General features: G+C 37.8%; 2 non-coding genes across 2 annotated transcripts; both read right to left on the bottom strand.

The window, feature by feature from the left end:
- Positions 1–1,975: 1,975 nt before the first annotated feature.
- On the bottom strand, positions 1,976–2,047 carry TRNAC-ACA. Its single transcript has one exon. It is a non-coding gene; the product is annotated as a tRNA-Cys (tRNA).
- Positions 2,048–5,543: 3,496 nt separating this feature from the next.
- LOC112584085 lies at positions 5,544–5,647 on the bottom strand. The gene has a single exon (XR_003108439.1). It is a non-coding gene; the product is annotated as a U6 spliceosomal RNA (small nuclear RNA).
- Positions 5,648–8,160: the final 2,513 nt, after the last annotated feature.

Raw genomic sequence — 8,160 nt, 5'->3', positions numbered from 1 at the left:
TGCAGCCATGAAATTAAAAGACGTTTACTCCTTGGAAGGAAAGTTATGTCCAACCTAGACAGCATGTTAAAGAGCAGAGACATTACTTTGCCAACAAAGGTCCATCTAGTCAGGGCTATGGTTTTTCCAGTGGTTATGTATGGATGTGAGAGTTGGACTGTGAAGAAAGATGAGCACCGAAAAATTGATGCTTTTGAACTGTGGTGTTGGAGAAGACTCTCAAAAGTCCCTTGGACTGCAAGGAGATCCAACCAGTCCATCCTAAAGGAGATCAGTCCTGGGTGTTCATTGGAAGGACTGAAGTTGAAGCTGAAACTCCAATACTTTGGCCACCTCATGCGAAGAATTGACTCATTGGAAAAGACCCTGATGCTGGGAGGGATTGGGGGCAGGAGGAGAAGGGGACGACAGAGGATGAGATGGCTGGATGGCATCACTGATTTGATGGATGTGAGTGTGAGTGAACTCTGGGAGTTGGTGATGGACAGGGAGGCCTGGCGTGCTGCGATTCATGGGGTTGCCAAGAGTCGGACATGACTGAGTGACTGAACTGAACTGAATAATTAGTGATGTTGAGCATCTTTTCATATGTCAAATAATTTTTATTCTTGACAATATTTTCATGTTCATGTTACACATTAGATAAACCATTTTATGTCTTCTTAAATCCATGAAACCAATTCCTGTGATTTCTTCAGAGTTAATGTCTACGGGTTACTGATTCCACAGATGCAGGTTATTGTGCTGGAGGCTAAACCATGGGCCACTGCCCTCCATGTGTGGATTCTGTGTAAGTCAGGGTCATGGAAGGCTATATCTGAGGGTGGTGAAAACCCAGTAGGTAAAATGAGGCACAACCATGTACCTTATCATCTTGTTTTTTCAATGATTTGTTTTTATTTAAGCACCACCTAATTCTTATTTATCTAATATTTTTATTTTAAAAATAATATTCATGATTATAATTCTGTTTTTATTGTTGCAAAGCTTTAAACTACTCTAATGTAATATATTTCATGAATTACTATTTCTTATGTTTTCTTTTGTGATCATTCTTGTGTAATGAAAGAAAAATGTATGTGATTTTTTTTTAATGGAATATTTTTAGAGCAGTTCCAAGTCACAGAAAATTGAGCAGAAAGTACAGAGAATTCTTATATACCCTCATCCTCACAAATGCAAAGCCTCCACTATCAACAGCCTACTCCTAAGTGGCACATTTTCTACAATCAATGAACCTATATCGACCTAGCTGACTATATTTATGTGGATCTATTATACTTTGGGCTCTTTATTCTACTTCATCAATTGATCAATCTTTTGTTTTTTAATCAATATCACACTATCATTACTGTAGCTTTATAGTAAGTTTTAGATCTAGTATTGTTTTCGTACTCTGTACTCCTCCTTCAGTAGTGTATTAGCTATTCTGGGTTTCTATATAAACTTGAGAATCAGCATATCAATGTGTACTAAACATATTGCTGGAATTTTGACCAGAATTTTGCTGAGCCCAGAGATCAAGTTTGGAAGAACTGATATCTTGACAACATTGAGCTTTTCTATCCATGGAATATCTCTCCATTAACTTAGTCCTTTGTTTTCACTAATCTGTATTTTAAAGTTTCCCCAGTATAGATCTTGTACATATTTTGTTAGATTCATATCTAAGTATTTCATTTTTGATGTTATAATATAAATGTATTATGTGTTTAATTTCAAATTCCCCTTGTTCATTACTGCTTCACAAAATAGGTGGCTTTGCTTTTTTAGCTTTCCTGTTACATAGGTTCAAAATAGAAATATAATAACCCGTGACACTTATCCATTTTTTTTCAGTAAATATCTGCACTCAACAAAAGTGAAAGTGAAAGAAAATGAATTCGCTCGACTGTAGCCTACCAGGCTCCTCTGTCCATGGGATTTTCCAGGCAAGAATACGGGAGTGTGTGGCCATTTCCTTCTCCAGAGGATCTTCCCTAACCAGGAATTGAACCTGGGTCTCCCACATTGTAGGCAGACACTTTACCATCTGAGCCACCAGGGAAGTCCATCTGCACTCAACAAAACTGAAACTTAAAATATGAGAAAATGAGCCTTAATTTCCTCCTTTCCACTTTCTACAAGTCAACTGAAATTGAATGGATATCATTATTCTTAAATGGATAATGAAGAAGCTCAAAAGATAAATTTGAATATTTATATACTAAAATTTATTTTTCAAGGACAATTCCTGAAGAATTAATGCCTATATTTCATTTGAAAAAAAAAAATAGAACACTTATTCACACTCAATACGGTCATTGCAGAGCTCTTACTTCACTGATCTATGTGGGGCTGTATCTGCCAGGGCATTATTCTTCAGTCAGGAAGAAATAATTCCTTTAATCCTTTCTATATGTGCCATTGACAATGGACCTCAAAGGAATGCATTTCTCAACATAGATAAAAATTATAATATCAGTCAAAAGACTGACATATTGGTTGGCTTAGAAAGGTTTATTATTCAAGATACTCTTGGTAATTATTGACACCAAGCCATATGCTCAGACTCTTATCATATTTGGAATCTGAGAGGTGTATCTTGCAGGAGATGTGGAATTAAAGCTCATGTGTATTAATTTAAACCTTCTCTCTTTAAATGTGCAGCAGCTTGACAAGGCAGAGTCTTCAACTGTCTGACAAGAAATCAAATTATTATAGATGATTCACACATCCTTCACCTGCAGACCTCAAGAGCCTCATGAAGAGCCTACCTGTAGCTCTTAGGTTGCTCAAAACTAATAGAATGGCTTTTATTTTTAGGTCTAGCATAAGGTATTGTTCCTACAAGGCTGGCATTTTTGTGAATGCCACCGTTATCACTTACCCACATGAAAAGCAAAGCCTGGAATAATGAGTTAAATCATAATGCAATGCAGTTATTAGTTTGGACCTTCTCTTTTCTCTTGAGAGTTTGATGAAATCTAATGAAATACTCAAATCCAAGTCCTGTGGAATCCCAACACCTTCCTCAAAAGTTGTGAAATTTCCCAGATGAATTAAGATCGCATGGCCTTTTCAACTAAGAACTTCTGCTTTGATTCATAGATTACCTTACATTGATAATCCGCATAGATTAACTCATTAATAAAACAGTTTCCTTCATTAGTTTCAATAACCATATAAATAAATACAATTAGTCAGCAAATGAGGAAATAATAATGCTTCTATATAAATATAGGGCTATAAAATATGAAAATTACCAACTGGACATCTTGGAAGTGCAAAATAACATTAAAATAAAAATATAGATAAACAGATAAACCTCAAATTACAAGATGAACAGAAGATTAGTAGAAGCAATTTATGGTATAATTTCTAATTTGTTCTGAAATGAAATTTTACTTACTTTGGCTGGAATGAGAGCTACTTTCTGAACACAGTACAGTGACATTATGAATCAAAAAAGTACATGAAAGAGACATTAAGAGAGACTGAGAATGCCCATTGAGATGAACCAAATAAAAATTAGTGAAGTTCCAGAAGTATAATAGTGAAGAGAGGGGAATTATTTAATTTCATTTTCCTGATTCAAAAATAGAATCTACCAGTGACTTTTGAAATTACTATATCCCTCTGCCCTTACCCAGGTCATCTTGCTCAGATGAGAGAATCAATAAAATTGTTCTTCCTTTCACATTCTTTCACCTCTCCCTTTGAGTTTTCACTGAATATGTCAATTCTACATTGTCAAAACATTTTTCTTATGTTCAGGTTCGAGTCTCCATATTTGTTTTAGTATCAAAATTAATATATACAAATTCCATTGCCAATGTTTTTGCTTTATTTTGCTAGTAAGTTTTGATTCAATTGAGTTCAGTTCAATCGCTCAGTCATGTCCAACTCTTTGCAACCCCATGAATCGCAGCATGCCAGGCCTCCCTGTCCATCACCAACTCCTGGAGCTCACTCAGACTCATGTCTATCAAATCAGTGATGCCATCCAGCCATCTCATCCTCTGTCGTCCCCTTCTCCTCCTGCCCCCAATCCCTCCCAGCATCAGAGTCTTTTCCAATGAGTCAACTCTTTGCATGAGGTGGCCAAAGTACTGGAGTTTCAGCTTTAGTATCATTCCTTCCAAAGAAATCCCAGGGTTGATCTCCTTCAGAATGGACTGGTTGGATCTCCTTGCAGTCCAAGGGACTCTCAAGAGTCTTCTCCAACACCACAGTTCAAAAGCATCAATTCTTCAGTGCTCAGCCTTCTTCACAGTCCAACGCTCACATCCATACATGACCACTGGAAAAACCATAGCCTTGACTAGACGGACCTTTGTTGACAAAGTAATGTCTCTGCTTTTGAATATGCTATCTAGGTTGGACATAACTTTCCTTCCAAGGAGTAAGTGTCTTTTAATTTATTCTCCAAGAGTTTCTTCAAGTAGTTTTCACAGGAAAAATACCCTTTGATTTTTTCCATGTTTAAGACTATCAGTTAGACTGGTTGTATAATTTTAGGTTTATGCCAAGTATGAAAGTTATTTTTAAATGTAGTATTTCAATAATAGTATATAACATTATATTAAGACATATCAATCCCTTTATTCATTCATTCAAAATATAGTTTGAAGACTCTGCCTCCCAATGCACAAGAGTGTGGGTTCGATCCCTGGTTGGGGAGCTAAGATCCCACATGTTTTGTGGCCAAAAAAATCAAAGCATAAAACAAATCCAATACTGTAACAAATTCAGTAAAGACACACACACACACACACACACACAAACACACACACACACATATATTCCTTGTGGCTCATATGGTAAAGAATCTGCCTGCAATGCAGGGGACCCAGGTTCAATCCCTGGGTCAGGAAGATCCCCTGGAGAAGGAATGGCAACCCACTCCAGTATTCTTGCCTGGGAAATCCCATGGACAGAGGAGCCTGGAGGGCTACAGTCTATGGGGTCGCAGAGTTGGATACAACTGAGCAACTGAGCGTGCGCGCATGAACACACACACACACACACACACACACACAGACATATATTTTTTGAGTACCCATTCTATTGGCATCCCTGTAATAAAAATGGAAAACATAGAGAAGGAAAATATATCAGTCTTTTTAATGAAGACAAAGTATAGTAAAGAGGACATAATTAAATAAAGACAATTATGAGCAAGTTATCTTATTCTAAAGTAAATGGTCTGAAGGAAAGAAATTCAATTCTCTCAGATTTTACAGAGGAACTCAAATCTAGCCAGTAAAGACTTCCCCAAAATTTTTATTTTATTTTGGACTGTAGTTATTTTACAGTGTTGTATTAGTTTCAGGTGTACAGCAAAACCTTTCAGTTATACATATACATATATCTCTTCTTTTGCAAAGTCTTTTCTCAGTTAGGTTATTACAGAGTGTTGAGCAGAGTTTCCTGCGCTCTATTGTAGGTCCTTGATGGTCATCCATTTTAAATATTGTAGTGTATACATGTCAGTTCCAATCTATCTCTCTTCCCCACACCCTTCCCTCTGGTAACAATAAGTTTGTTCTTTTAATCTGTGATAAAAAATGGAATGCTTCATGAATTTGTATGCCATTCTTGCACAGGGGCCGTACTAATCTCTGTATGGTTCCAAGCACCAAAGAGCTTGGACTGAAACTCCAAGACAAAACTAGCAGGATGATCAGCAGGAATGAGCATTAACTGTGCAGGTGATATGGTCTTCAGGTGAAACACCATCCACAAAGCCTCATGGTGAAGAAGGTGTGAACAACTGGAGAGAAGGCCCTTTGGCTATGGGAGCAGGAGATGGAGGGGAAGCACTGGATGAGGTTGGAAAGCCAGGCATGGCCCTGGACATCCAGGGCCTTAGAGACTGTGAAAAGATGTTGGTATTTATCCTGAGAGCAATGAGAAACAACTAATGGGATTTAATAATGTGTGTGTATATGTAGGAGGATAGAATTATTAGATTTGTGTCATGAAAAGAATCTGGCTTCAGTCTGAAGAAAATAAGAGAGAGAGAGTTCAATTGACTTGAGGAATCCAGTTAGTAGTAATCTCAGGCGGCCTTGGCCTACAGTGGCTTGAAGCAGGATTTTGGTTCCTGGCCAGAGATTGAGGTTGGGTCATGGGGCTGAAGGTATCAAATCTTAGCCACTAGACCAGTGTGGTAACAAGGCCCTCGCCCTTCAACTTTAGAGAAAAAAGAATTCCCACAAAGACAAAAAGTAGTGAAATAAGTAAAGTGTTTATTAGGAGGAAAGAAGAGTACAGTATGTGTGGATAGACACACAGGCAGACACAGAAAGAGAGAGAGCTGAGCCCTTGTGGTAGTTTCAGTCACTTCTATGGGGCATTTCTCCCGGATTTCCTTTGGCCAATCATTATGATTTCCCTGGTTCAGAGTCTGTATTTGGTTTATCTCAGAGTCCTCCCATGTGCTTATGCATCTCTCAGCCAAGATGGATTCTACCAAAGAGGCCTATGGGTATTTAACATCACTGAACATCACTCCCTTTTGGACCTCCAAGGAGCCTTTTTGCTCATGTATAGTCAGGGACGTCTCTTGACTTTGAGAATGAGAAATATGTGATCGCTTATATTCTATCTGGGAAGGTCTCAGCCTTCTCCCTCAACTGTCCTGCTATTTTTGTCTTGGAGTTTCAGTCCACAGAGAACAACTCCAGCTATTTGCCCCAGCAGTCCATCTATCTCCTGCTTCAGTATGGTTAGAGATAAAGTAAAGACAGTTTTCTGGCCTGGAAAATCCCATGGATAGAGGAGCCTGGGAGGCTACACTCCATGGGGTTGCAAAAAAATTTGGACACAACGTAGCAACTAAATAACAACAACAATGACTATTTACTTTTCAATGGTAGCAATGGGCGAATGAAATAAATTAACATGAGATCTAAGAAGAGACTGAAAAGGGACTTAATGATCAAATTAAGTACAATTTACATAAAATCCTATAACATAGGAAACTGATAACCACCAAGATAGGCACCTAAGAGTTGGGTCAACTTAGCAGATGATACTTTGATACTTGAAGTGATGGTTAAGGAATTTGAACAATGCAAAGTTACATTTGTGTTATCTGGGTCTCTATCAAAGTTTAACATATTCTATCTAGTTTTCTCTTGTCTATCTAGTTTTCTTATCTATTTTTCACAGATGAGCTTTTAAAAATTCCTCTACTGGAAGCTGCTCTTCTAGAAGCGAAGTGACTGCTGTTCAGGGAGTAATTTCTAACAGTGTGATATTAGCTGCAAATATTTAGATAATCACATGGCTTGAAAAGAGGTGCTTGTGACAACTTGGCTTACTGTTGACTCTTACTGCATACTTTGGCAGCTCACATCTCCTCTGTGCATCTGCAGGGCTCTAGGACCAACCATGTAGAATAAAATTCAACATGGATTCAATGATAGAGTTTATTAAAGTTATAAGAGTTATTTTTATAGCTCTTGATTCTATGTTGTCCAGTGTTTTCCAAGCAGATGTTCAGTTAAAGTGGTAAATTTTTTAAACATATAAGAGATATACAAATATGTTTGCATGTTTGAATCAATAGCACTTAAGTTAAAAGATGAGCCAATAATTTATTTCTGACACTAGGCAGTTGTCAAACAATATTAATGTCTGTAAATCAACAGATGAACACAGAAGAATTGCATTAAGCCCTGTGACACAGATGGCAGTGTAATGGGGTCCATCTTTCATCAACTTAACTAAACACCTCCCATTCCTAATGCCCCTTCCCTTATAAAAGTGAGCTTTGGAATGACATGAATACAAGTGAATCTCCTACTTAACAGCTGCTGAGGGGTGAGTACTGACAGTAAACAGCCAGATGGTTATTAGACGGATCTCTTGCATGATTCAAGTAGAATGACAACTCTATGCAGAGGTGACAAGGCCTGGACAAACTTTTCATGTAAGTTTTAGAAAATTAGAGTAAACCAAGAATTTATAAATAATATAGTTGAACGTTCCAAACTGGCTGAACTTAGTAAATGTTTCACTAATAAATCAACTGGAAGTCCAAGCCAAAGTACACTTAGAAGCTGTATGGACAGGAGCTAACAAAGCCAAGTGGTGGTCTTAGGGGGAGATTTTGGCAGCCCAGCCAGGTTACTGAGATAAGGCTTAAGGCTTAGGACCAGCCAGCACCTC

The sequence above is a fragment of the Bubalus bubalis genome, chromosome 3, assembly GCF_019923935.1.
Source record: "Bubalus bubalis isolate 160015118507 breed Murrah chromosome 3, NDDB_SH_1, whole genome shotgun sequence".
Classification (NCBI taxonomy): domain Eukaryota; kingdom Metazoa; phylum Chordata; class Mammalia; order Artiodactyla; family Bovidae; genus Bubalus; species Bubalus bubalis.
The sequence above is the reverse complement of the archived record's forward strand: the minus strand, read 5'-3'. Positions and strand labels throughout refer to the sequence as shown.